At 53.0% G+C, this 27,051-nt stretch overlaps 1 protein-coding gene and 1 non-coding gene across 5 annotated transcripts in view; one reads left to right on the plus strand and one right to left on the minus strand.

The window, feature by feature from the left end:
* The window catches only part of Fignl2 (fidgetin like 2), a 27,976-nt gene extending 15,120 nt beyond the window's left edge, over positions 1–12,856 (minus strand). Inside the window, exon 1 of one of the 2 annotated variants that reach the window (XM_034517054.2) lies at positions 12,584–12,856. The gene's annotated coding sequence lies outside the window, so the exon portion shown is untranslated. Of the gene's footprint in view, positions 1–7,533; positions 7,556–12,583 lie in introns of those variants that run through there. The other variant, XM_076912122.1, reaches the window with a different exon arrangement.
* On the plus strand, positions 11,649–26,812 carry LOC117719309 (uncharacterized). Of its 3 annotated transcripts, none has more exons than XR_013103502.1 (3): positions 11,688–12,607; positions 25,107–25,251; positions 26,377–26,812. It is a non-coding gene; the product is annotated as an uncharacterized LOC117719309 (transcript). The 3 variants fall into 3 exon arrangements; XR_013103501.1 differs by having other exon boundaries at positions 26,470–26,812; XR_013103503.1 differs by lacking the exons at positions 25,107–25,251; positions 26,377–26,812 and adding an exon at positions 13,749–14,086 and having other exon boundaries at positions 11,649–12,607.
* Positions 26,813–27,051: the final 239 nt, after the last annotated feature.

Raw genomic sequence — 27,051 nt, forward strand, 5'->3', positions numbered from 1 at the left:
ACACATACAGCATTTCCAGGTGGGACAATGTGACAGACTGTTGAAGGAGCATGATGTGACAGAAAAGGTCGTGCTTAGCTGCAGCCACAGTGGGGCAGAGAGCTCCACAGGTTCTAACCCCACACTATCCAAAAAGCAGCCACCAACCACAAGCCGCGAGCCATCAGCCATAAAGAACTATTCACATTGAAACCCATTAAAACTTAATAAAACTAAAATGTAATCCTGGAATAACGATGGATACATTTCAAGCACTCAACAGTCACGTTCGGTGGCTCCAAATAGGATGTGACCATAGAAAGTTCTAGATAAGGTTGCTCTCATGGCCACCTAGGTTCTGCTCTGTAGTCTGCTTTGTGGGAGCTGTGGTGGCAGGCCTCAGAATGCAGGCTGTTCCTTCAACCTCCCTGGTGGCTTTACAGCCAGTTACTCTGGACTCCAGCTTCCCTGAGATGGCCTCAGCCTCACTGGGGTAACCCCCTCCCCCAGCCCAGCCTGTCTGGTCTGCCCGGAGAGAGGAGGGGCAGGCCGGAGAGCAGGACACAAGGTAGGACAGGGCAGTTTGTCATCTGGGCCTCCCTGGGGCTGGCTGTGCGTCCCTCCCCCATCAGCTCCTAAGTGCCCCTCCCCCACCCCACCACCCTCATCCTCATCCAATCCCAAAGACAGATGGGGGTTGGCAGAGGGGGAGAAATGTAACCACAGTGAAAGCTCTGTCAAATGACAACACAGTCCGGGGGTCACAGCTGTGTCCCCTGAGGCCTGGACAGTCCATGTCCAGCCTTGATGTCTGGCCAGGCCTGGGCTGAAGTGGATCTCTGCAAGGGGAGTGAGGGGGTGGGGAGAGACAATGGAGAATCCTAGGGGGAGATAATCTCAGCTGGATTACTCCAACAGATGCAACCCAAGCCCACCACTTAACAAGGTCGTACAGCCCACACACCCGTTCTCTAGCCTGGTCAGATAGAGATAGAAAGAGAAGACAGGTTGGCTCCCTCATCAGCCAGACCAGGTAAGGGAACAGCTTGTTCTGAGCTTAATCCTTGTTCCAAGCTAGCAGAAGATCCTTTGTCTCTGTCCAGTGGTCTGAGCAGGGTGGACATCCACCCAACCCCCTCCCTCAAACAGGCACACACACACACACACACACACACACACACACACACAGAGCGGCCTTCACAAACCCCCTCTCATGGTCTCTGGCCAATCACAGCACTGAGAATAAGTCCCACTGTCCAACAGCCCCCAGGGAGTGTATTAGCACATTTGAGCAGCTCAACCCTCCACTGACAAAGCCTGGGGCCTGGGGAAGAGTCACAGCAGGAGGGTGGGGCCTTTGGGGAGCTAGCCTTCCCCCCTTCCCCTCCCCCTCCTAGGAAGAAGCTTCACCTTCTGGGGCTCAGAGAAATTTGGGGGCCTCAGCTCCAGCAGTGAATAAGCAATCCATAAAATCCCAATTTACACACTCACTGATCAAACAGCCTGTCCACAACCCAGGGAGGCCAGGGTGACTCCCAAGGCCCCTCCCCACAACCCTCAGTATTGATGAGGAGCCTGAAGCTGGATACAAGGCTACCCGGTACACCAGCTCAGCCCTACCACAAAGGCTCAAAGGTCTGCCAGTGCCTCTGACGACCTGGCTGCCTTTGGGGGTACCTCAGCTAGGCCCCAGAAACCTTTGTCCACTTGAAGTCTTTCCTATGGTACCACCGGCCTGGCTTCCAGCCCAGAAGCCCTCTCTCTCCCTCCTCCTTTCCCAGCTGCTCCACCCAGCTCTCCCAGGACCATATCCAGGTGCTGTCCCTGCTGAGGAAGACCCTGAGGCCTGTCCTTCCACCACTCCATCTTGCCCCCAGGACAGGGCAATATCCAGAAACACTGGGCTGTCAGGGCTATATCCTTCCATAAACTGTCTCCCTGTGGAAGCCAAGGAGAGAGAACTAGACTAGTGAGTACGCCTTGTCTCCCCTAAAGAAAGCACAAATTATTCTACCTCATGTCTATGAGTAAGAGAAATCATCTGGTAAAAGAGAATTAAATGCTCTTTTAAACAGCTTCCCCATTTCAGACTCCAGGTGATTAGCCAGGGAGCTCAGAGGGGGTTCACCAGGGCTGACCTGTGTGCACCTCTTGCCTGCTGGAGATGGGATAAAGGAATGGTGGAATGTGTTTCCTGGATTAGAAGAAGGAGGAGGAAGAGGAGGAGGAGGAGGAGGAGGAGGAGGAGGAGGAGGAGGAGGAGGAGGAAGGGAAGGGGAAGGGGAAGGGGAAGGGGAAGGGGAAGGGGAAGGGGAAGGGGAAGGGGAAGGGGAAGGGGAAGGGGAAGGGGAAGAAGGGGAAGGGGAAGGGAAGGGGAAGGGGAAGGGGAAGGGGAAGGGGAAGGGGAAGGGGAAGGAGAAGGAGAAGGAGAAGGAGAAGGAGAAGGAGAAGGAGAAGGAGAAGGAGAAGGAGAAGGAGAAGGAGAAGGAGAAGGAGAAGGAGAAGGAGAAGGAGAAGGAGAAGGAGAAGGAGAAGGAGAAGGAGAAGGAGAAGGAGAAGGAGAAGGAGAAGGAGAAGGAGAAGGAGAAGGAGAAGGAGAAGGAGAAGGAGAAGGAGAAGAAGAAGAAGAAGAAGAAGAAGAAGAAGAAGAAGAAGAAGAAGAAGAAGAAGAAGAAGAAGAAGAAGAAAATGTGAATCCAGGGGCTGGGAACAGCTTGCAGGGCAGCCCAGCCCAGCCCACACTGTCCTGGAGCAACAATTGCAGTCAGTCAGGAACAGTTACCCCTGGGCCCCAGGAAGCTGCAGAAAGGACTGAGGATATCCCAGTGTGCTTCCCAAATGCTAAAAGGAACACACACACACACACACACACACACGCACACGCACACGCACACGCACACACACACACATCCCAAGGACAGATGGAGCTGACAGGAGTCATTGCACACTCTGTCAGAGCCACCATAGGAGGAGGGATGTGGTGTAAGCTCACCCTACAACAGGACACACTCCTCTTTTCCCTCCTTACTGTTACCGGCTGACTCTCAGGGTCCCTACCTAGTACAGTTTAGACCCACCGTGGGATGCAGGTAGGTATTAAACAGCCAAGCAGAAGAGTAGCCATATGGAGGTCTCTCAGGCCACTTTAGCAAACCCAGAGAACGACTGTGGGCAGGCTGTGGAAGACGGATCGCAGGCCATGGCATTGGCCTATGAGATGAATGACAAGTGTGGATCTCTGGTCTCTCCTCCAGTGTGAACTGGTAGGGAGGGCAGAGGACCCGAGGGCCCCAGGTCCTTTCAAAGTATGCTGGTAGGAGCTAGGGCTGAGCAGGCAGAGGCAGGGGTAGAGCCAGGGGCAGGGCCAGGTTTGAACCAGCTACTCCAGAGTCTGTTCTGTGCTCCAGCTTGGGAGCAAAAGTACTTTCCCAGCCAGAAAAACAAAACGAAACAAAACAAAAACTAGAAAACCAAAACCCAGCAGATCTGGAGGGCAACTCTGAAGGAAAGGTCAACTTAAGAGCTGCATGCTGGCCCTGGGAGAACACAGCCAGATCGCACTGATCTGTGGACCTGGTCAGCCCCTGAGAACACAGGACTTCCCAGGATATCCCAGCCAGCCCCTGGTCCCTCCAGTCTATATCCTGGGACATCTTTCGCCAACTTCTCCTCTGTCCATATGGAACCCCTGGTCCCTCAAAATGCCTCCTCTGTCACCGTGAAACTGCTCAAGCAAAAGCCCCTATTTGTGATTCAGGTCCCCTCTGAGAGTCCACTGGCCAGATCTAACCCATCCCAACCTCCACTTTCACTATCCCGGGGACCTGAAGAACCAAGAACCCAGGTGAGAATCTATAGGGCCTACCAGGGTGTCCAGAGACCTTGGATTCCACGCGATCCACATTCCACCATCTCTCTCCAGAGTCACCTAAGACTGTGGCAGGAGCCACAGTCCCTACCATAAGGTGCCTAGTTCTACTGACATTCTCTGAAACTGTCCCCTACAGCTGGACCCACATTGATCCCTCTGCCTCTGCTCTCCAGCCCTTCTGTCTGGCTACCAGAGAGGTCCCCCAGCACAGAGTACAAAGCCAGTCCAGACAAGGAACAGACAGACTTCCTTAAAGTGGCTCCAGTTAGGAAATCAACGCCTGCTTCTGACCTGTCTCAGGCTTGCCATCTCATCTCTGCAGCCAAAGCAGTCTACTCTCTGAGCCATCCGTGTGCCCTCTGCCAGGCTTCCATCTGTCCATCCCCTCTGCCCTGGACACCTTTCTACGGTCTGCACCAAGGAACTCCCAGGTTGGTATTCCACTTTGCCTCTGAGGCCATCCCCAGCTCCCTGCTCCACTGTCCCACCATTTAGATGCTTCCTGACAGTTGCTGTCAGTCATTAAACCAAGCTCCCCTCCCTGCTCAACACCCTTGTGCATGAATCTCCCTAGGCCAAGCTGTCTGACCAAGCACCCCTTGCCGCTTCCCCCAGTGCCCACTCCTTGTCCTTTCCCTCCCCCCCTTAACTTCCCACATGTAGATGACATGTGTGAGGGGAACCGAGGCCTTAGGGCTAGGGGCTGGTCGATACTGCTTTCTAATAATAATTTAAGGACAGCAGCCTTCTGCGGCTGCAGGTTCTACATCCTCAGGTTCAAACAACTGCCCAGCAAAAAGCATTCCAGAAAAGAAGGCTCACAGCCTGCACTGGGCCTGTCTCTGTAATTTCTTTTTGGAGAGATGCTTTGGGTTTTCCTCTGAATACTCAAGGACCTGTAGTTGAACCCTGAGCTGGCCCACCTCAAATCAACTACCCTCTGGGCCTCTGTTCCCCTTCATTTCTGCAGAGAGAGCAGTACAGGCCTGCACCAAGGGCTTTTAGGGACCAGTGGGGAAGACACAGGCACTAAGGAAGGAAGCTGTCAGCCGTTCTGCTGAGCTGGGTCACTGCTCTCTAGCAGTCTGTCTTCTTGTGGGTCTGCACGGAAGGCTCTCCGACCTTTGGGGCTTGGTGCTGGATGGGCAGGAGAGAAGGAACCGTTAGGGCACTTGGCCCTTCTGGCAGATGGGAAGTCTGGGATCTGTTCTCAAAAATACTTTTCGTTGTACAAATAAGACTGTGCTTGTCTAGAAAGGAAAAGAGTAGTGTTTGAAAACTGTCTTAATCTACAAACTTCTCAGAGGTCCTGGAACACAAGACTCAGGCCAGGAGCCCAGAGTCTCCTTCCAAACTCTGTGTTCTGCCTCCACTCAGCCGGACCTAGGATCTAGTTGCCTTGAGTTGGTGTAGGAGGCCTCCAAAGGGCTTAATGTCTGGTTGGTCCTTTTTCCCTGGCCAAAACAAACAAACAAACAAACAAGCAAACAAAACAAACAAACAACAACAAAAAAAAAAACCTGCCCCCATTCCTGCATATGGTACTGTATGAGAGATGAGAGACATGCCCTCACAGTGCCTGCCTGACCAAAGATGAAAAAACAGGCCCAGGCAGCCCTCCCAGCCTCTCCTCAGCCCTGGGGTGCTGAGCTGAATCACTCAGCTATGCAGCCAGGCCGGTCCACCTGGGTGTTGAGTGGGAAGGGCTGTCCCCAAGGAGATAGCTTCCACAGCTGCAGGGCCACCTGGACAGAGAAAGCAGGAGAGACTGGGGGAGGACACTAAGCAAAGACTGAGCAGCCACAGACACCCCTCTGCTTGCTCTGGTAGGTTCTCAGCACATGACTACCCACTTCTGTATGCCCGGTTTTCACAGAGAGTGCTGTTCCCTTGTAAGTTAAGGAAACCGTGGTACAGTTCCCTTGTCTAAGTCAACAGGCTGGAACAGGGGGCCAAGGGGATACCATTCGATTTAACAGACAACAAAATGACAACAACTTGACTCCTCCATCCAAATTGGCCTCCCTCACCATTTGTAAGGCCCCCTAAAACCTCCTCCCATCCAGTCAAGCCCAGAGCTCAGGCCCTCTAAAGCTGTCCCTGTGGCCCGACTCTGAGGACCTCTGTCCTCAGTGTTAACTCCAGACAGTGGTTTGAGTCACTGTCACACTCAGAGAAAGCCATCACCACTTATCACCCCCTGACAAATAGCAAAAGTTCCATGAAAGATTTCTGGCTTCATGGAAGGCGAACCTGAGGGAAGGTTCTAGAACCCTGGAGTGCCATGCTCCCCACCCACAGGGACACTGGACATCCAACACTGCCTTTCCACTGGAGCGCTCCTGTCCTCTGGGAAGCTCTCTTGCTGTTCCCACATGGGTGGGCACCTGCTGGACACCTAATGAATCCCAAGCTGGACTCCCAGGCTCCGTCATCCCCAGTAACCCAGCCCCACGTTTCTCAGTGAGGGGCTAGGGCTCTAAACCTCAGGCCTGAAGAGGCTGGGACAGTAGGAAAGCAAGAGACAGATGAGGCCATCCCCTTAGGACTTGGTCTGTCTGCAAAGGAAGCTCTTCTAGAGAAAGGGCCTGCAGCTTTAAGCCTGAGGCTCCTTGCTAAAACTCAAGCTGAAGCTGGGTGTGCTGGCCCATATTTCACTTGGTAGGAGAGTTTCACAGGTAGAGAACGACTGGAAGCCTGAGGCCAGTCAGCGTGAACTCTAGGCCAGCCTAGGCTACACAGTAAGACCCTATCTATAAATAAATAAATAAATTTAATTAAAAACCAGAAATCAAGAGACAAAGACAAAGAAACAGAGACCCCACCCCTTAAAGGAGTGGTTGAACCATAAAGGTTCTGCCCTCACGAATGGATTCCTGTTCAAGCCAAGACATGAATCAGCAAGTATTAGGTCTGAGGTTCAAGACCCAGCACTACTTCCCACAAGAGGAGTAGGGTCTAAGCTGGTGGCTCATACCTTTAATCTCAACATTTTAAGGCAGGCAGATCTCTGTAAGTTCAAGGCAGCCAGGGCTACATAGTAAAACACTGTCTCCCAATAGCATTACCAGGATGGACAGTTATCCCTAGCAGGTTCCCTCTGTCTCAGCATAATGGCCATGTGCCCTTCTGCCATGCTATGACCAGTACAAATACCCTTGCCAGAGGCCCTGTGTGCTTGGAATTCTTAGCCATAAGATGTTCAAATGAACTTCCACTCATGGAAAATCCCTAGCATCTGGTAATTCCGAGAAGCAAAGCCGTCTATGAATTGCTGTATCTCTGTGAAGCAAAGCAGAAGAGGCAATTTCTCCTGGTGGTCAGGGTCCCTAGAGAGCTTGTCTGTTCCCAACATACATCTGCCAGGTGGAAATGGAGTCACAGTGTGCAGGGTGGGGAGCATTGGGAAGTGTATAGTAACTACTAGGTTTTTCCCCTATGACCTCAGGGAACAAACACCTCCCCAGACTCTTAAGCATCCAAGGGTCAAAACAGACTCTGAGCTTCAGGAAGACCGAGCGCTAAGTGACCCTTGTCCCAGTTGCCTGCTGATTCCCACGACACAGACTCCCAAGGACAAGCCCCTTCCCAGGATTCCTGTTCTGGCAGTTGGACTTCCTCCCAACCTCTTCCCAAACCACCCTGTACAGTTATGAATGGCCACACCCTCAGAGGTTCCTTACCAGTATGCAGAGAATCTTGGGGCCAAAGCCTGTCTTTGCCTCTTTGCTGGTGCCCCACTGTTCATGTTAGAGGCCTGTGGCAGGCAACATGAGCTGGCACCCCCTCCAGTGCTGGTGAGACAGCCCAGTGGGTAAGGGTGCTTGCTGCCACGCCTGACAAACCAAATTCCATCCTGGAACCCGCATGGTGGGAAGAGAACCAATTCCTCCAAGTTGTCTCCTGACTTCCGCACGTGTGACACGTGCATGCAATCAACCAATCAATCGGTGTGAAAAGGTTTTAGAGAGAGACTAACTCTGGCTCCAAGTATGAAAACCTTGTTGATGTAGAAGAAATCTCGGGGAGCACAGCTGATGCTCTCGGGAGCATGACTGAGATCCTTACAGGATGGTGGTGTGTTGCTGGGTCATCACAGGAGGTAGGGATCCACCCAGGGGTCAAACAGTGGTCTCTTCCTTGTGTCAATGACTAATCTTGTCACTGGTCTAGGTGTGCCAGGCACTGAATGAGACAGAGGAAGGCAGGCCTCTGTCCCCCAATTCCTGCGGGGAGCCATACTTGCTCTCCTGCCTTCGTGATTCCTGAGCCCTGTTCCTCATCCTGATGCTGCCTGGGAGTCCAGGACTAGACAATATAAACTAGGCTTTCGGGTGTGGAGATAGAACCCAGTGACGGAGTGCCCACCAAGCATGTACAAGGTCCCGACTTCAAGCTACAGGAAAGAAAACAGGGTGCGTGTGGGCTCGGCTCTTAACTGAACACCTGCTCACCTCCAGCTAACAGGTGAATTCTAAAGCTGTCCACAACTCATTTGGAACTGAAGGCCGCAAGGCCCCCGACGGCACCACTTCAGTGTTTTCTTGGTGTGGCAAGCCAGGGGAACGTCCCCTTCACAGAAATCACAGCCCTACGGATTGGGTCACTCAAGAACACCAGCCTCTCTATCCCCGCTCACTCATTTCTCCGTGAGATGCTCAACACCTTCCTCAGCTCACTTCCCAAGGGGAACTTAGCCCTTCCAAGCCTCACATCAGAAGCGGGAACAGCCAAAGCACTGTGATCCCTCCCAGCTGGAAGCTGCGCCATGCTTAGCAGACCCCTGCCAGTGACACCTGCAGCTCATACAGTCCCCCTGCCATGGGACAAACACCCAGTGAGGTCAGAAGACCTTGGCTGTCCTCAGAACCTCAGAGGCACTGGACCAGGGGAGGGCTTCTGGATATACTCCTTATGGGCTTCAGGTGTCAGCCGGTGACAATGCACTTTTCTGGGGACACTTTTATTTCTACGGGCTCTGTAAGTCAAAACGTTGAGACCCGCAGTTTGCTGTTTTGCCCCACTGGCTCAGAATCCAACCCAGAAGTCGGCCTTTAATCTCAACACTCAGAAGGCAGAGGCAGGCAGATCTCTCGAAAGGCTAACCTCGTCTACAGAGTGAGTTCCAAGACAGTCAGGCTACACAGAGAAATCCTGGAGAGAGAGAGAGAGAGAGAGAGAGAGAGAGAGAGAGAGAGAGAGAGAGAGAGAGAGGAGAGACTCCAACCCAGGACCTTGTACTTTCTAGCCAAATGCATTACTACTGAGCAAGCTTCCAGCCCTCACATTAGACTCCAGTTATATGTACTTAAACACAAGCCCTGCTCACCCACTCTGAAACTCAAGCTAACTCTGCTGTGGCTCCAGGAAACACCAGATTTCTTGTTTTACTCCTGGGTGTGGTGGGGTCACATACATATACCATAGCACTAAGCTACACCTGGTGATAATGGTTGGTTTTTGAAACAAGGATCTCACTGTGACCCAGGCTAGCTTTGAACTTGAGGTAATTCTGTCTCAGCCTGTTTAGTGCTGGGATTGCAGGGATGAGTCCTCACATCCAGTTTTACACTGGTCATCTTTCTTCCTTGCAGGGAAAGCCTTGGAATTCAATGTCACACAGCTTGGAGAATCTCTCTACCTTACTAGCCCTCTAGATCCCAGGAGACAGCAGGGTCAACCAGGACTAAGACTGCAGGTGACTATGGCTCACCCTTTCCTCTGTGACTTCTGCCCACTGGTGGCAAGAGCTATCAAGGCAACAGACCAAAGGTATGCCAGGCCTTGGTCACATTTCAGTATGTAGCCCTGGGACCTTGCTGAGCCAGCCTCCTGTAGAGCCTGGTTTTCATTAATAAGGTGACAAAGTCACTAAGTGCCAAGGCAAGAACGGGCAAAATTCTGCTAGAGGGGTCAGGGAGGGAGAGGGCAACCGACCAACCTGTCCCCTGACCTCCTCCATGACTAGTGGTGGGGGGAGGGGAGGCAAGACTGCTCAGGATCCAGAGCTGCTGCAGTAAGAACTAGTGGTGGGGAGTTGGGGGGGTGTCTCAGCCAGATAATAAGCAATTGTTAATGTGACCCATATGGATCCTGACTGGCCTCTCTGTTTAACAGGATGATAATGGCGGGGGGGGGGGGGGGGGGTTGAAGAATGCTGGTCTGTGGAGATGGAAAGGAGCAAAGTCCTCCCTGGACTTGGGGGGTGGGTTGGGGAGGGTCACCAAGAAGGAGGGGAGAAAGAGAGGAGGAGCTGAACCACCCAGGAGGGAAGAGTTTCTTGCCCAAAGTGACCGGATTCCAGGTTTTGCTGACCACCAGGTCAAAGTCTTCACAGCGCTTCTTTTCCTCACCCAACCGACATTTATGGTACCCAAACGGTACAGAGGACATTGTGAGGCAGGCGCCAGTGTATATATGCTGGCCTCCTGGAGGCAGAGCCTAGTTCGGACTCAGCCACAATGAGAAAGATACAGGTGCAGCGCCAGGAGACCATGGAGGGAGGGGCAAGTGACAAAGCCGGGGACCCTGGGGAGGCTGCACAGGGGGATGTGTGGCATCCTAGCTGGGCCTTGAAGAATGAGGAGGTTGTGGCAAGACAGGGACAATGGAGAAGGCATTTGGCTGAAGGAACAGCAGGAGCAAAGGCAGAGAGGCGTGAAATTGCGTGGAGAGCCTGAGATCCAGCAATAAAGCTGCAGCCAGGCAGGGGAGGGGAGGGACGCTCGGTCCATAAAAAGCTGTGGCCATGGATGACCAGGAGGGAGGCAGGAATGGACTCTGGAACAACACGCTGGGGCCTGGGTTCTCTCTTGCCTTCCCTTTCCCTGCCTCGATCTGGCTGTGTACCGGAATTGTCTGACTAGGTGACCCTCATTCTGGCCTCTGGCCTCCCCAGAGCCAAAGAATATGCAGGGCCCTGGAGGCCAACCGTATCCCTGGTCATCCAGCCCCTCTCCTACTCCTAGAGACCTTGAGAAGGAGCAACTGCAATCCTGCCTTTTAACTAAACTCCCAAAAGGGCTTCCCTCAGAAGACCGCACAGCAAGGGCGTGAGGGTCGCTTCTGGATGCTGCGGGCACCAATGGAATCAAGTAGAAATAAATGAAATGGTGATAAACGTGGGTAAGGGCGATTTACGAGGCCTGTCACACCGCCCTCCCGGTCCATCCAAGCAAGACCCTCCCCTTTCTTCGGGCGACTGGAGAAAGTCCCGCCCCGCCCCCCTGCCCACAGCTCAGGGTGGTCGAAAACCCGCTCACGGATCCTGGAGCACTGCAGATCGGCACCCCCTTGCACCCCGTTACGGCTGTCCCTGGGGGCGGCACTAAAACCCGGAGAAGGACGTTCGCACACTACCTAGGGGTACTGGGGGGACGGGAGGTTCCGGAAGGATGCTCAGGAATTTCGGATGGGATTCTGGGAAGGTCCAAAATTACCCCCGTGCAGTCAGAGGTCTTTGGACTGCAGCTTCTCCAGGTCCACTCCAAATACTGGATGGCTCCAGGGGAGGTGTCAAACCCCAGGAACCCAGAAGCTCCCGGACTGTAAACCTAAAGCGGGAAGGGGAGCAGATCCCCACTCCTAGCTACTGGGCTGAAAACAGGAGCCCGCTCAGCCCCTACTGCCCGTGCGGACAACACAAACATTCTTCCGTCCTCTATTCTCCTCCAAATTAGGTATCCATGGAGACAGGGCCGGCAGCCTGACAGCCCCACGGCCTAATCCTGATTTAGTGACCGTCCCTTTAACAGCCCACCCACCCGCCCACCCACCCCTGCACTCCGGGCCGCAGCGGGGCGCAGGCTCCAAGCTTGCTCTCGCTCTCCCCAGCGTTGAACGCTCACAGGCCCTCCCGGGAACCACTGGACCAGAGAGGTCCGGGAGGAAGCCAACATCTATTAAACTCTTACAGTGTGCCCAATAATCTACAGGGGACCCTCTACCAAAGGTCTGGAAGTAGGAATCTCCGCATAGACCAGAAGGCTCTAGGAGTGAGGAAGTTTAAGGAGCTCTCGCAAGAGCTGAGAACTCGGGGGGTGGGGGGTCCCGGTAACCAATAGCCCACGGGTGAAAGTAAGCGCAGCTTCGTGCAACACCCCAACTCTGAGCTGGGGCTGCTGTCCCAGGCTGAGGAGAAACGAAGGGCGTGTGCGTTAGGGGCGCAGGAACCGAAATGGCCTCAGTCTCCTGTCACTGCCCCGTCACGATGCTGGGGAATCTCCAGGCCAGTAACCCAGCCCCCACCCCCTCCCGCACACACAGGGGCCGCTGGACAAAGACCTGACGGAGTGGGAGGGGCCTGCGGGCCGGCCCTCGGGCTCAGGCCGCCGGATCCTTCTGGGACCCGAACCCGCAAATCCTGGCTCCCTCACCCCAAGCCCGCAGACTCCCCAGAGCCCGCCGCTCGCTAACACCACTTCCTCGGCTCCAGACCAGGCGGTGAACCGGGTGCCCGTTGGCGGCCGAGGGACGATCTCATCGCTGGTCACCCCCTTCCTCCGGGGAAATGACCCTAGGATCCCACGCACCCTCTCGGGTCTCTCCCGGCCTTGCCCTCCGACCTCCGCCTAGTTGGACCCCCTGCCCTTCAGCCCCCTCCCTCCCCGGGCCTCTCACGGCCCGCGCCCGCGGACAAAGCTCTGGACATCGGACCGCACAGTCGCCACCCCCTGACCCTCGGCCGGCCCGCGCGCTCCCGCGCCTGCCCCCTCCCTGGCCTGCAACGCGTACCTCGGCATCCCGGCCGGGTCCTAGGTGAGTGTGCGCGGCCTTGGGGGGCGTCCGGCCCAGGGACCGGGGCGGGAGCGCGGGCCGGGGGCGACGGGCCAGGGCTGAGGGTCAGCGGCGCTCACCATCCTGGGGCCGCTGCTGCTGCGGCTGCTGCGGCCGCTGCGGCCGGGAGCGGGACTGGGCAGTGGGGGTGGCCGGACAAGGGGCGGCCCAGGCTCCCCCCGCAGGCAGGACCCCCACCCCGCCTCCCCTCGCCCGCCCCCAGCGCCCTCCCTCCGGGCCCGCGCCCCGCCCCTCCCAGCGCCCCGCCCCCGCCCCGCTCGCCCGGCCCCTCTCAGCAGCCTCACCGCCCCGCCTCTCCCTCCCCGGGTTCGAAAATAAATTAGCCACCCGGGGGAAAAAGAGCAAATGACCCTCGGTGCGAGCGTGTCCTTGCGCCACTCTCAGGCTGCTCGCCCGCTCCCGCCTCCCCTCCCGTCGGAGCGGGAAGTTGCGCTGGGGGTGGAGGCTGGCCTGGAGGCGGGGAGACCGGGGAGGCCGGACGGGCGCAGAGGCCAGGACTGAGCTCCTGGCTGCCCTGAGTGGCCGCTGGCTGTGAGCCGCTTCCTGGGTCGAAGGGCAAAGGGGAAGGCGGCTGGCCGGACCCGCCCCGTCCGCTGCCTGGCCAAGACCACCTCCCCTAGGACGCCTGTGGACTCTGGCCTACGTCCCTGCCCTGGGCGTGCAGAGCAACAGCTTGCAGGATGCCCCTGGCAGAGCGCATAACCAGGCACTGTCTCTGCACAGGTGCCACAGAACAGTGTGTGTGTGTGTGTGTGTGTGTGTGTGTGTGTGTGTGTGTGTGTGTACTACTGAAGCAATGGACTCGGTGGTGTGACAATCACACTGGAGAGCTTGCCCAAAGAGACTACCGTCACCCTGGGCACACCAGCACCTACGAAGAAGGAGCCCCAGCCACCTAGTGGGCTTACAGGTGACAGTGGAATTTGCACTGAGTCTCTCCCAGTCTAGAGTAGGCTCGGTTTTAAGCATCTCAGAGCTTCCGTGGCAATAAAGGCCGAGACCCCCTCGGCCTTAGGAGGCCATGGCGCAGGCCCGACACTTGGAGGTTCTGGAGGAGCCCAGAGCATCCAGACGTTCTGTCACCAGCATTTCCCACCCTTAGGTAGTGCTTCGGGGCTCTGAGGCCACCCTTTCTGGGACTTCCTTTCCTTCCGGGTGGCAGTTCAGCAAGAGCATCCGTAGGACAGGACTCACGCTGGAGGGGCTTCCTCTAACCTGCAGAACAGGCCTCTGACCTCCAAGTCTGGCAAAATTCTAAAGACTATCTCTTCACTTGTGATCACGTTTCCGGAAAGTCGAGGATCCCACAGACCCAGGCAGCTCTGCAGATGCCAGGGAAAGGGAAGGCACAGGTCGCAAATCATCCTTTCCCCCACCCCACCCCCATAGTCTAAATATGGAAATAAGACGAGTATCCAATAAAGTTCTGAGATTCATCAAGACGGAGGTGTGGGAGGGCTTTTCTGGCCCCAGAATTTTTCTGTTTGTATACCACCTTTCCGTTCTTACCCACCCATACACCCTGACACAAATCAGGGATGCACCAAATCTCAGGAGTGCTGGGCCAGGCCCTCAGCATCATAATCAGAAACGCGGGGTGCAAACAGCTACAGTCCCCATCTTAGCAGGGCAAGGGCTTTGACAAACAAGAAACTGCTTAAATGTGGTCTTTCTTCACTGTTAGGACATCCGAGGCCAGAGAGAAGCTCGCCTTGCTTGGAGCACTCAGAAAAGCCTGATCGCCGGGCAGTGGTGGCACACGCCTTTAATCCCAGCACTTGGGAGGCAGAGGCAGGCGGATTTCTGAGTTCGAGGCCAGCCTGGTCTACAGAGTGAGTTCCAGGACAGCCAGGGCTACACAGAGAAACCCTGTCTCGGAAAAAAAAAAAAAAAAAAAAAAGCCTGATCTAGAGTCCCTGCACTCCTATTCTCTGTACCCCCACCCCCAGCCCTTGCAGGCTCCCTTGGGGACCAGCATCCACCAGAGCCGAGCAGAGATACCTCTGTCATCCAGAATTGTGACAGGATGCCAAGGCTGGCTGGCCTTGCTGATGGGTGTCCCTGGGACCAGACTACACTGGGTTCTTTTTTTTTTTTTTTTTTTGGTTTTTCAAGACAGGGTTTCTCTGTTAGCTTTGGCTGTCCTGGAACTCACTCTGTAGACCAGGCTGGCCTCGAACTCAGAGATTCACCTGCCTCTGCCTCCCAAGTGCTGGGATTAAAGGCGTGCACCACCACTGCCCGGCTACACTGGGTTCTAAGATGAGGTGGTGCGTTCTGAGGCACCCAGCTTGAAGGAAATGGTCATGTCTGCCTAGGGACAACCGCCTTTTGGTGCCAGGATCTCCGGAGAGCTTGCTCACGCCTCATCCGGATGCTCGGTGTGCCGCAAAAGCATCTCCACAGGCCAGCCCAACAACTTGGCAGTATCAGGAGGTTCTGATTCTCAGGTGGCCACCGGTCACAGTGAGGGCTTTAGTTAGCAGGTGAGGGGAGCTTGGTTACTTGCCTCCTTCACTTACATGCTGTCCAGTGCCCAGGCAGTGAAGTATTGCTTTCCTTCTCTGAGCTCATTAAGGTCCTGTTAATACATCACCTCGAAACTGACACACACTCAGTCCTGGCAAATGGCCTTTCATCATATCTCCATTCTTAGCCTTTCTGGGGGGCTAATCTCTGAGGGCTCCTGCTTGACCTCTCTCCTATCTGCCCTCAGGCAAGGGATCTGTGCCCTGCAAGCCCCCCGCTGAGGTCACCGGGAGCCTCCCAGGGCAGGTCAAGTGCCCACAATGGATTGGATAATAATAGTGGTAACGATAGCTAACGCATTGCTCTCCCAGACCCGCCACCCTCTGCAGCTGTTTGGTTTCTAGCATGAAGTATCCACTGCCACTCACCCAGGAGCAGGGGCTATGCTTGGTGTGTGGTTAGATGCTAGCAACTGCATGTGTGTGCGCGTGGTGGGACAGCATGTGTGGATAGGAGCGGGTGGGTACATCTTGGCCCAGAGATGAGCATCAAGTGCTTTCCAAGACCATGCAGCATGCCTCCGCCCACTGGAAGGGCTTTAGAGGGAGGGAGCAGGTGGGGTGAAAAAAGAAAGAAAAGGGCCCCAGGGAAGGATGGGTGGACGGAGGAAGCAGAAAGAAGTGGAAGGGAGGAAGAGGAAAGGGCAGGAACTCTTTCTATGTGGTCTTCTGCTGGCCCCTCAGGAGTCACTATGGGCAGGAAAGGAAGGAAGCATGTCCTGGAGAGAACAGGGAGTGTGCCCAGAGGACACCACACCCCACCAGCTGCTGCCCAAACTTGCCACTGGTTGGGCTCAGGCTGCTTTGGCTACAAACGTTAAGTGCCAGCCTTTGGGGTTTGGGGTTCAGCCATCAAGGCCCCACTGCCAAAGTCTCCTCCACTGCCAAAGCCCTCCTACTCATGCCCATCCCTAAGACCTTCCCGGCTGTGCCTTACCCCACTGCTGTTTTTAAACTTACACCAGTGTCCCCCACTCCCTGCTTCAGGCTGGGTCTGGGCCAGCGCCCCACAGCCAGCCGGAGAGTCACTAGGAACCTCAGGAAAGTAGAAAATGCACTCTTTACTTTCTGATAACCTCTATGTCGGGCCACCAGAAAAGAGTCTCTATTTCACCTCTACATGCCTAATTCAGGGGGACCCTAGCACCCCACACTCAGAATCCTCAACTTACCACTGTTGCTATGTAAACAGAGGTCCCCTGGTCCCCCCACTCACTCCCTTTTACGACACGGCTTTTTTTTTTTTTTTTTTTTTTTTTTTTGCACCAGCAGCTTGAATTGACCCCACTTTGTATCTCTAGTCCTACAGAACTCAGTAACATCCCCAGTGTTTGAACACTTCCAAACCTGAGCCTCAATCTTATTTCCCTTCAGAACCCAACTCAGTTGAACTTGTGAAACCCTGTGGTCCGTTGGTAACTACAAACCAGCCGTCCTCTAAGGTCTTTTCCTAGAAGGTTCTACACATCGAGTCAGATCTCTGCTTCATGCGTGTCTCTCTCGCTCCCCCACCCCTATCCACTCCACCTCCCATCCCCCATGCCCTCCACCCCACCCCTGTACATTCTAAGACAGGACCCACCCCTGCAGGACCCACGCCCTCTTAACACGCCAGTCCCTGGAGACCCACAGGAAGTCTCTCCTCTTTTACTAAGTTTACAAACCCAGGACAGGGTGGGGAATTAGAAAACCAGTTTGCATAGAAGGTCCCTTGCCCCTGCTTTGCCCTCTGGGGCTGGGCCTGATCGGAAAGTCTCAGTACATCTGGTTGTACTTAATGTAGTGGATTGTGCCTCCTGCTCAAGCTCCTCCCTTCTAACTCGGTCCTCAACTCCCTCCTTGAGCCTCAGAGGGGAGGGGCTTAGCAAAGCCAACCCCACCAGAGCTGTGGTGCCTCGGTGCTGTGGTACAGAGGTGCCGTGAGGGCGTGGGGCCGTGGGGCCGTGGGCCCCTGGAGCCTTAGGACCGTGGTGCCGTGGTGCTGTGGTACCGTGCTCCCTGGGTCACAAAGGAGCCACCTCCAGGCCCTGCATATGTTCCCCACTTGGACCAGCTCTAGCCCCGTTCTCATCTGGGATAGTTACAACTCCAAGAAAACAGCTGGTCCTGAAGCGACTTCAGCTGTCGGTCATTTTCCAGAAGCCCTTGCAAAATACTGAAGCGTAACAGAGAAGAGCCTAAATAGGTGGTGCATGTCTGTAATCCCATATACTCCAGAGACAGAGGCAGGAGGATTGCCTAAGTCCTAGAGCTTGAGACCAGCCTTAGCAGCAGAATGAGACCCTGTTGCAAAAAAATGAAAGAGAGGGTCTTGGGGAAAATAAATAAAGAACAGAGTGGACCCGCCAAGATGGGCCTCAAAAGACTCCAGCTTCTAGTAGACAGCGCCTACTGATGCATCCAGAGACGTAGGTGCAGCAAGGGAGCAGAGCGGGCAGTACAAGAAACCACATAGATCCTGCATGACTATAACCCCAACACAGCAGAGGCAGAGGGGCAGAGGGGCAGAGGGGCAGAGGGGCAGAGGGGCAGAGGGGCAGAGGGGCAGAGGGGCAGAGGGGCAGAGGGGCAGAGGGGCAGAGGGGCAGAGGGGCAGAGGGGCAGAGAGGCAGAGGGGCAGAGAGGAAGGGGGAATCACTGCAAGCTCAAGCCAGTCTGATGTACATAGACAACCAGTCTACAAAGAGAGATAATGTCTCAGAGAAACAGTAGAAGTGCAGCTACGGTGTAACAACCAGGACTTGGGGTGCAGTGAAGGTTGCAGCCTCCTCACCTGGGAAAGGATAGTGGTGCTCAAACAGCATGATCTGTGGAAGTACTTTGGAAAGAGCTGAGTGGCCACCATAATAGGGCTCAAAGTTGCCTGTCTGCTTCTCTCCTTACCCCAGATTGGCTTGGATCTCACTCTGCAGTCCAGGCTGGCCTTCAATTCACAGCAACCTGCCTGCCTCTGCCTCCTGAGTGCTGAAATTACAGTTGAATGTCACCACACCTAGGTCTACATGTAAAGTCCAGTGTGTGTGTAACTATACATATGTGTGCAGGTACCTGTGAATGTGTGTGCATATGGAGATTGGAGGTTGATGTCCAGTTTCTTTCTCAATCTTTCTCCACTGTTTGGTGGTTGTTGTTTTGGGGGAGGGGTCTTACTATGTAGCCCTAGCTAGCCTAGAGCTCACTAGGTAGACCAGGCTGGCTTGGAACTCAGAGATTCCTCCTGCTGTGCCTCCTCAGTGCAGTCATTAAAAGTGTGTATCTTTGGGACTGGAGAGATGGCTCAGTGGTTAAGAGCACTAACTGCTCTTCTAGAGGCCCTGAGTTCAATTCCCAGCACCCACATGGTGGCTCACAACTATCTGTAATGGGATCCAATGTCCTCTTCTAGTGTGTCTGAAGACAGCTACAGTGTACTCATACAAAACAATTTTTTTTAACGTGTGTGTCTTCACACACACATACCTGGCTTCCATCTTGTATTTTAAGAAAGAGTCTCTCACTGAACTTGAAGACCAGAGATTGGCTAGCAAGCTCTAGGGATTTTTACCAGTACTGGGGATACAAGCCCGTGCCACCAGGTCTGGCTTTTTATGTGGGTGCTGGGAATCTAAATTTATATCCTCATATTTGCACAGCAACCATTTTACCGAGTGGGTGAGCCGTCTCCCCAGCCCCTGAAGTGCCATTTTGTTATGCTTCCCTAGTGACCTCTTTGTGACCTGAGGAATAGGAGCCATTTTGGAGAAATGCCTGTGAGGTACACTGACACAGAGAGAACAATCTATATCCAGGGTACAAATACACACTCACACACACTCACACACACTCAACACGCACACATACACACACACATTCACACACATTCACACACATATTCACACACACATTCATATACACATTCACACACAAATTCACACACATACTCACACACATTTGCACACACACTCACACACACATTCACACACATTCAACACATATTCACACACACATACACACATTCACATACACATGTACACACACATTCACACATACTCACAAACATTCACACTCACACATACACACACACACACATACACACACTCACACGTACACACATACACTCATATACACACTCACACACATACATACACGCTCACATACATACACACTATCATATAAACACATACACACATACCCACACAGTTTGGTTGCACAAGTAATTTTTAAGATCTCATAAAAATCAGGAGATGTTAATAAACACAAAAGTTAAAAATTAAAATTCAAACACTTTAATCCCATTGCCCAGAGGTGAACCATGGTGATCTTTTGTAGCTGCCAAACATTTGGGTGTGCGTGTGTGTCCATGCCTGTTCACTTCTGCAACTTGCTTTTCTCAGTGTCAAATATTTTGAGAACCGTTTCTTGTCTAATGCTGTTGACAGCAGTGTAATGAGGCAGATGTGATGCACACTTGCAAAAGTTAACTTTCCTTTGCTGTTGATATTTTTTCTCAGAAACAAAACGTTTTTAATGAAATTCTTTTTAAAGCTTTAAAAACATGTGTTATAGACGTGTGTGTGTGTGTGCACCTGGGTGCCACGGTGTACATGTCAGAGGACCCTTCCAGGAAGGGCCGACTCAGTCAGGCTTGGCGGCAATGCGGTTACCTGCTAAACTATCTCACTGGCTCAGAAACAAAATCTTGATGAGGAAAAAATTTGTAGTCCACCTTTGGGGGACGATCTATCTCTTAGCTAGGAGCCCAGGCCTCTGTCCACTGCCCTGCCAGTTCCTTCAGACAGCCTCCCAGACTGGCCTTGGAATGGGGCATGTCCCCCAAGGCCTATGCCACTCATAGGCTGCGAGAACTGCCCAAGGGGACTGATGATGGTGGCCCTGGCCTGGCAAGCAGGGATTCTGAGCATGAAGGCAGTTTCAGGAATACACTCACACTGAGCCCTGGGCCACGTTGCACCAGGTCTCAAAACAGGAAGTAGGGTGATCAGCGCTGGGTGTGGGGTGGCAGCTGGGCGATCCACACCAATTCACCACACAGGCAGCCTTGCCCCCTCAGAAGGCCACTGCTAACTGACTGGCTGTACGAGGGAAACTCAGACTGCCACATCGACTGGCTTGGAATAGGACCAATCACCCAGATACTGATTTGCTGGACCTGTGAACTTAACACCCTGTGCCTCGATGGACACCTCTCCTTCTGCCTTCTCATTAGCTGACTAAAGGCTGTGCCTCCTGGTCCACCCTTAACTGCACCCAAAGTAGTTCCACCCCACCCCTCCCCCTCAGAGCAACATTTACCCCCCCCCACCTTGGGGCAGGGTGCTAACAGGCACCTGGTGGGCGTGGAAAAGGTCCCCTCTGCAGGTTTCTGTACCCCCTTCTGTTTGCTGGAAACCCAAAAAAGGTTTGGGGGCAAATAAAAGTTGAAATAGGAAAATTGTCATGTCTTATTTTTGTTTGAGAAATGCAGGCATTTCCAAGGCAGCCAGGCCTAGGAATAGGGCCTCTTCCCTAGCATGGGAGCGTCCCCAAGCTCAGTCCCCAGGATCTGCACACACACACACACACACACACACACACTGAATAATAAATGCTCTATTGGAAATTCGGACAGTGGTCATTGTGGATGTTTAAATACTTTCGAGCTGTTTGCCCCAGCCCTATGTGCCCCTCACACACGTCTGTCCTCCTTTCTCCGTTCTCCCTCTACCACCCAGTTGCTATAGGACTCTGGCTTAAAACCCTCTACACCAAGTTCCAGCAACCTCCCTCAGTGGCCTAGCCCATAAAACAAGCACGTGACCATTCTATTAGTCGTCACTGCTGTTTAAAAAGCATGACTACTTTATTTTTTTAAACAAATGTTGTTTAAAGATGTATTTATTTATTTATTTATTTATCTATTGATTTATTTTATATGAGTACACTGAAGCTGCCTCCAGACACACCAGAAGAGGGCATCAGATCCCATTATGAGATGGTTGTGAGCCATCATGTGGTTGCTGGGAATTGAACTTGGGACCTCTAGAAGAGCTGTTAGTCAGTGCTCTTAACCACTGAGCCATCTCTTCAGCTCCGTGTGACTACTTTAGATTTATTGGAAAGGAAAGCCAATTAAACTGAGTAGGATTCCATATCACTTATTGAAAAGACTTTTAAAAATAATTGCAACTGTCCATTGCTGGACCCTGTGTGCTGCCTTGCCAGAGAGCTCAATCTCCTGCCCAGCCCGGCCACCTCCATCCATGAGTGCAGAAAACAGGTTCTTCATTTTTTAAAGTATTTATTGATGTATTCATTTATTTGAATGGGTACATGTTCATGGCATTGTTTGGATGGCAAATTTTGAGAGTCTGTCCTTTCCTGCTGAGTGAGCCCTGGGACTTCAACTCAAGTTACCAAACTTAGCAGCAATCACCTTTACCCACTGAGCCAGTTTGGCTGCCCTTGTGTGTGTGAGCGTGCGTGCGCGCCTAGGTGTTTTGCCTTATTGTAATCTGAATACCACACGCACAATGTGCCTGGGCAGGCCAGAAGAGGCCCTCTAATCCCTTGGAATTGGGATTACAGACGCCCCGGCCGGCAGTGATCCACCATGTAGGTGCTGGGGATCAAACCCAGAGCTTCATAAGAACTGAACCATCCCTCCAGCCTCCCACCTCCTTTTTTTCCCTCCTTTTGAGGCAGGGTGTTACTATGCTGTGCAGAACCTGAGCTCACCCTAGCCCAGGAAGAACTTGTGACTGTCTCTCTCCAACGCCCCACACAGCGGGGATTGCAGGCCTGTGCCGCCAGGTCAGCCTCACAAATACATCTCTGACATCAATCACTTTTGCTCATCTATAATACAGAAGATGTGGATAAAATAAAAGTTCTTTTAAAACTGTATCCTGTTCGGGACAGGAGCTGTTCGCGTGCTTGGTGAGTGCTGCCCTGTTCTGAGCTTCCTCCCAAAACAAAAAGAATTAAGTAATAGAAAAAGCTTTCTCATGTTCAGTGTCTGGTTCCTGGAATCATTTTAAAACTCTGTACTGCTGGTGCCTGCCTTTCATGCTGGTGCCCCCTGAACCCTCAAGAAGACTAATGAAATTGGTGATCAGACATTTCTGAAGTGCACTGTATGATATAACTATCTGTTGCTGGATAAAAAGTTGTCCCAAACTTAACAGCTTTAGACAGCAAACGTTTTATTCTCTAAGGGTCAGGAGCACAGGAGTCTTAGCTCCTGGTTCTGGCTCATCATGGTGTCTTGTGAAACTGCATACAAGCTGTCCTGCCAGGAGCTGGAGAATCTGTTTTGAAGGTCATTCCCATGGCTGGTGGCAGACCTCAGTTCCCAATTGGCACTGGCTGGGTGTCCGAGGTTCTCATAGTTTCTACAGACGTGTTTCCTTATGACAGAAATGCTGGCCCCATTCAAAAGGATGATGCTGAGTCAGGACTAAGACATCACTGCAACTGTCCTTTGAGACACCAAGAAAGCCAGGAAAGTCTTAGGTTTCTATGGCTGCAACAAGTCACCATAACTAAAAAGCGAGCTGGGGAGGAAAGGGTTTATTCTACAGCACTGGTCATCATCAAAGGAGGTCAGGACAGGAACACAAACAGGGCAGGAACCTGGAGGCAGGAGCTGATGCAGAGGCCATGGAGGGGTGCTGCTTACTGGGTTGCTCATCATGGCTTGTTCAGCATGTTTTTTTTTTTTTTTTTTTTAATTTTATGTGTTTAGTTGTTTGTTTGTTTGTAGAACCCAGAACCCAGGGATGACACCACCCACAAAGGCTGGGCCCTCCCCCATAAATCACTAATTAAGAAAATGCCTTACAGTTGGATCCTATGGAGACGTCTTCTCAATTGACATTCCCTCCTCTCTGATAATTCTAGCTTGACTCAAGTTGACATAAGACTAGCCAGCACAGCCACCAAGTTCACACATGCAGGAAGGGTAGCCGACTTTCAGGGGCGTCTAGCTGACATATTAAGATGCCACCGAGTAGAAGGCGTATACTGATTTTTAAAGTGCTAAAAGGAAACCAGGTGTGGGCAACCACACCACTAATTTTAGTACATAGGCGGCTGATGCAGGAGGATTACCACAAGTTTGCTGACAGGCTAGGCTACAAAGGAGTTCCAAGCTAGCTTTGGATGTAGACTAAGACCTTGTCTTAGAACAAATAAAGAAAAAGTGTTCTGGAATGTACAGCTAAGAGTTGATGAGACAGCATGCCCCAGAAGTCTGGAGTATTTGCAGCTCCTGGGTCCTTCTATCTTTGTGTTCTGACACCGTCTCTGGGTGGTTCCCCTGAGGGTCACTGTGTTAGCCAATTCAGAGACAAATGATTTAGAGAATAAAAGATTTATTTGGGTTCCTAATTTCAGAGTCTCTGTGGTAAGTTGGCTGGGCCATTTCTAGATAAGTTACAGTGAGGGAGAACATGCTGGAACTCACTTCACAGGAAGTGAGAGAGTCAGGAGGAGGCCAGGGACAGGCACACCCCCAGTGACCTGTTTCCTCTACTTCCTAAAACCTCTTCAGCTCTGGTCAAGGTTCCATGATTCAGTCACCTCTCACAACGGCCACCAGCTAGGACCAGGCCCTCAACACATGAGCCTCTGGGGCATAGTTCACATTCAAACTGTGACTGGTGTCACATCACAATGCGGCTGGTGTAGTTCTGCTGTGTGTATCCACCAATCTTTCCAGCAAAACCCCAGCGTCTCCTTGAGTTAGGTTCGTTTGGATGTGTTAGCTGAACTTGGGGTGACACCTTAAATTCTTTCTCACACAAAGGAAATCTGGAGATGAAAATGTTGGTGTGGGAATCCCACCAGCACCCACGAGCTGCCCAGCACATGACTTAACTCTCAAATTTACATCCTAAAGTACTGGTGGAGCTCCAGACCCATGTTGTTACCCAAAGTGGGCAAAATGGAAGGACCAAAGGCTGCCTCTCCCCAGGGGGTACTCTCCTAACAGCTCCACTCTTCTGAGGCTCATCCATGCTCATCCATGCTCTCTGTTCCTGCATTTAGTGTGTCTGCCTCAAGGGGTGGGGGTGCTTGTGTCTGTGGAAGTGAGCATGCCCCTAATGTGTTTGTGTGTGTATGTGTTTGTGTGTGTATGTGTTTGTGAGTGCTTGTTCCTGTGGAAGTGTGTATACCTCTAAGTGTGGGGGGGGTGCATCTGCCTATGCAAGTGTGCAAGTCTCTATGTGTGTGTCGGGGGTGCTCTCCTGCCTATGGACATGTGCACGCCTCTGTGTGTAGGGAAGGTACTCACTTCTGTAGAAGTGTGCATGCCTCTGTGTGTGTGTAGAGGTGGTGATTCTGCCTGTGGAAGAGTGCATGTCTCTGTGTGTGTGTCTGTGTATGTGTGTGTGTGTGGTGGGCTGTTCCTGCCTGTGGAAGTGTGTATGTCTCTCTCTCTCTCTCTCTCTCTCTCTCTCTCTCTCTCTCTCTCTCTCTCTCTGTGTGTGTGTGTGTGTGTGTGGTGTGGGCTGTTCCTGCCTGTGGAAGTGTGTATCTCTCTCTCTCTCTCTCTCTCTCTCTCTCTCTCTCTCTCTCTCTCTCTGTGTGTGTGTGTGTGTGTGTGTGTGTGTGTGTGTGTGGTGGGCTGTTCCTGCCTGTGGAAGTGTGTATGTCTCTATGTGTGAGGTGCTCATACCTGTGGAGAATTTGGAGTCATCTTTCCCCTTCCACCACATGGATTGTGGAGTCAGAACTCAGGTCACCAGGCCTGACAGCAAGTGTTGAGCCATCTTACACACGGGGCCATCTCAACAGCACACATTTTTATTCTTTAAGGCACAAGAGAGGGAAATGTATGCTGGGGTCCACATTATCCTTCACTGTCCTCTCTGGAGGGCTAGGATGACCAACAGTAATAGTGACCTGTGGCCATTGCTCCTGAAAAGAAAACACAGACTCCATTCCTCAAGGTGGACCCTCCATGATGAGGTGAAGTCACTGAAGCCTCCACTGGCGAGGGCAGGAACAGAAGCCCATCAGCTCTGGTGCCCACAGGCCAGCTTGACTCAATCCAGCCTTGCATCCTACCGAAACCCTCTTCCACAGTCACCAGAGGTAAGGGTGGACAGCCAGGCACTTGTCCCTCAGCCCTGACAAGTCTCAGAATCACAGATACAGACCAGAGGGCAGAGCCAGGTATGGTCTCTCCAACCCGTGGCCACCCTTGTCTTCCCTAGGCACCTTTTGAGGTTGCAAGGTGATAGCGCCCTCTACAAATGTATGTGGCCACATTCGCAGCTATCCTAGGCAGCCGGTGGGACATGGGTTGGGTGTGTTTGCATGAAACAATCAATACACTTAAATATCTAGTGTCACACCTGGCACACAGCAGGTGCTCACCAAACGGGGATAACATCCTCCTCGGCCTCTGTAGCAGCCTCGTGCTGGTCTGCTGCAGCTGGAGTGCCAACTACGCTTGGCACGTGAGGTTTTCTGAGCGTCCCTTTGCGGTATCCTGTTTGTAGCTGTGTGGCGGCTGCAGAGGATTTCCTCTCCTTGTTCCTCCCTTCCTTCCAGTTCCTACTCTGCCCTACTTCTTCCAGGAAGCTCTCCCTGACTGCCAAGCTCTCTGGTGACCTCTCAACTCGGGGTCCACATTCCCTTCACAGTAGAATTCCAGGCTCTCCCAACCCAGTTCAGATGAGACCTGCACCATAAGGCCACTGGCCTCAGAAAGGGGAGGCTACCCTCTCTCACCACATGCCCACTGCAGAAGGCCTTGATGGGGGTTGGGGGAGTGAGGAGGAGGCCACCTGCCAGAGTGGCAGCAGACAGGCCAGCTAAATCCTTGACCTAGGATTTAAGAGGTCGGGCATAGTTCAATAGAGCACTCCAGGCTGAATCTCAGCTCATTCACCCAGGTCAGGGAGATGAGGGATAGAGGAGGAGAGTACGAAAAGGGAGGGGGCCCTTCTCTTCCAAGAGCACGGTGCCTTCATTCCTGGCTTTCTGAGCACTGCGGAGCACCCTGAACCCCACACTCCCATCCCCCAGCAGTGCAGAAGCAGAGGGTGGGCGGGGCAGAAAGGAGGGAAGCCGGTGCCTGGGGTGGAATGAGAGTTCAACTCAGAGCCTTTTACGAGCAGAGTCCTTTTCCTTTGTTGAGAGCGGGGTTTCAGCTCTGCCCAGTTCCCGGCTGACCCTAGACCAGCATCATTTTTGTAATTCTTTCCTTCTTAGGTCCAACTAGGGTAGAGAGGAGATCCCCGGAACCGCGGGACGGTCGGATGGAGTCCCACGTGTAATAAATACAGTGTTTTCTGTTTGTTTAAGTTTTGTATTTCTGGAGTGACCACCATCGTTCGATGAGAGAACGACCCAGATTGGGTCTAGCCCCAGCCATCAGCCGCCTCCCCCACAGGATGCCAGTGAGGTCTACCCTCCGGGGATGCTATGCAGATGAGATGCAAAGCAGGACGAGATGTCTGTGGGGATTGGCTGGTACCGAAGACCTTGTGGCCCAATCCTGGGCTGCTGGAGGCCTGAGCTTCTCCCCGCCCTCTCAGCCCTTGTCTGGCCGATAAATCAGCTCAGTCATCGTTAATGGCTCCTGACTAATTGCCTGGACTTGGGCTCCAGGGCTCGGGTCGCCCACATTAAAATTCAATCAGGCCCAGCACTAGCTATTAAATATTCATTGGGAGAGCTTCCCGAAACCGGACTGGTGGGGGGAGGGGGATGGGTTGGGTTGAGAGGGGCTACCTGGAGTTGCAGCCTACTTCTAGGACTGCTGCTCCCACACTGGTTTACTCTTCGGCAACTGCAGCCTGGTTTCCAGTCTGTTCCAGCGGGCAGATTTCACTCCGGAAGCCTCGGAGTCATCTCTAAAGGACTTTGAGACCAAGACGCCTTACG

This window comes from Arvicanthis niloticus, chromosome 13 (assembly GCF_011762505.2).
Source record: "Arvicanthis niloticus isolate mArvNil1 chromosome 13, mArvNil1.pat.X, whole genome shotgun sequence".
In the NCBI taxonomy this organism is placed as follows: Eukaryota; Metazoa; Chordata; class Mammalia; order Rodentia; family Muridae; genus Arvicanthis; species Arvicanthis niloticus.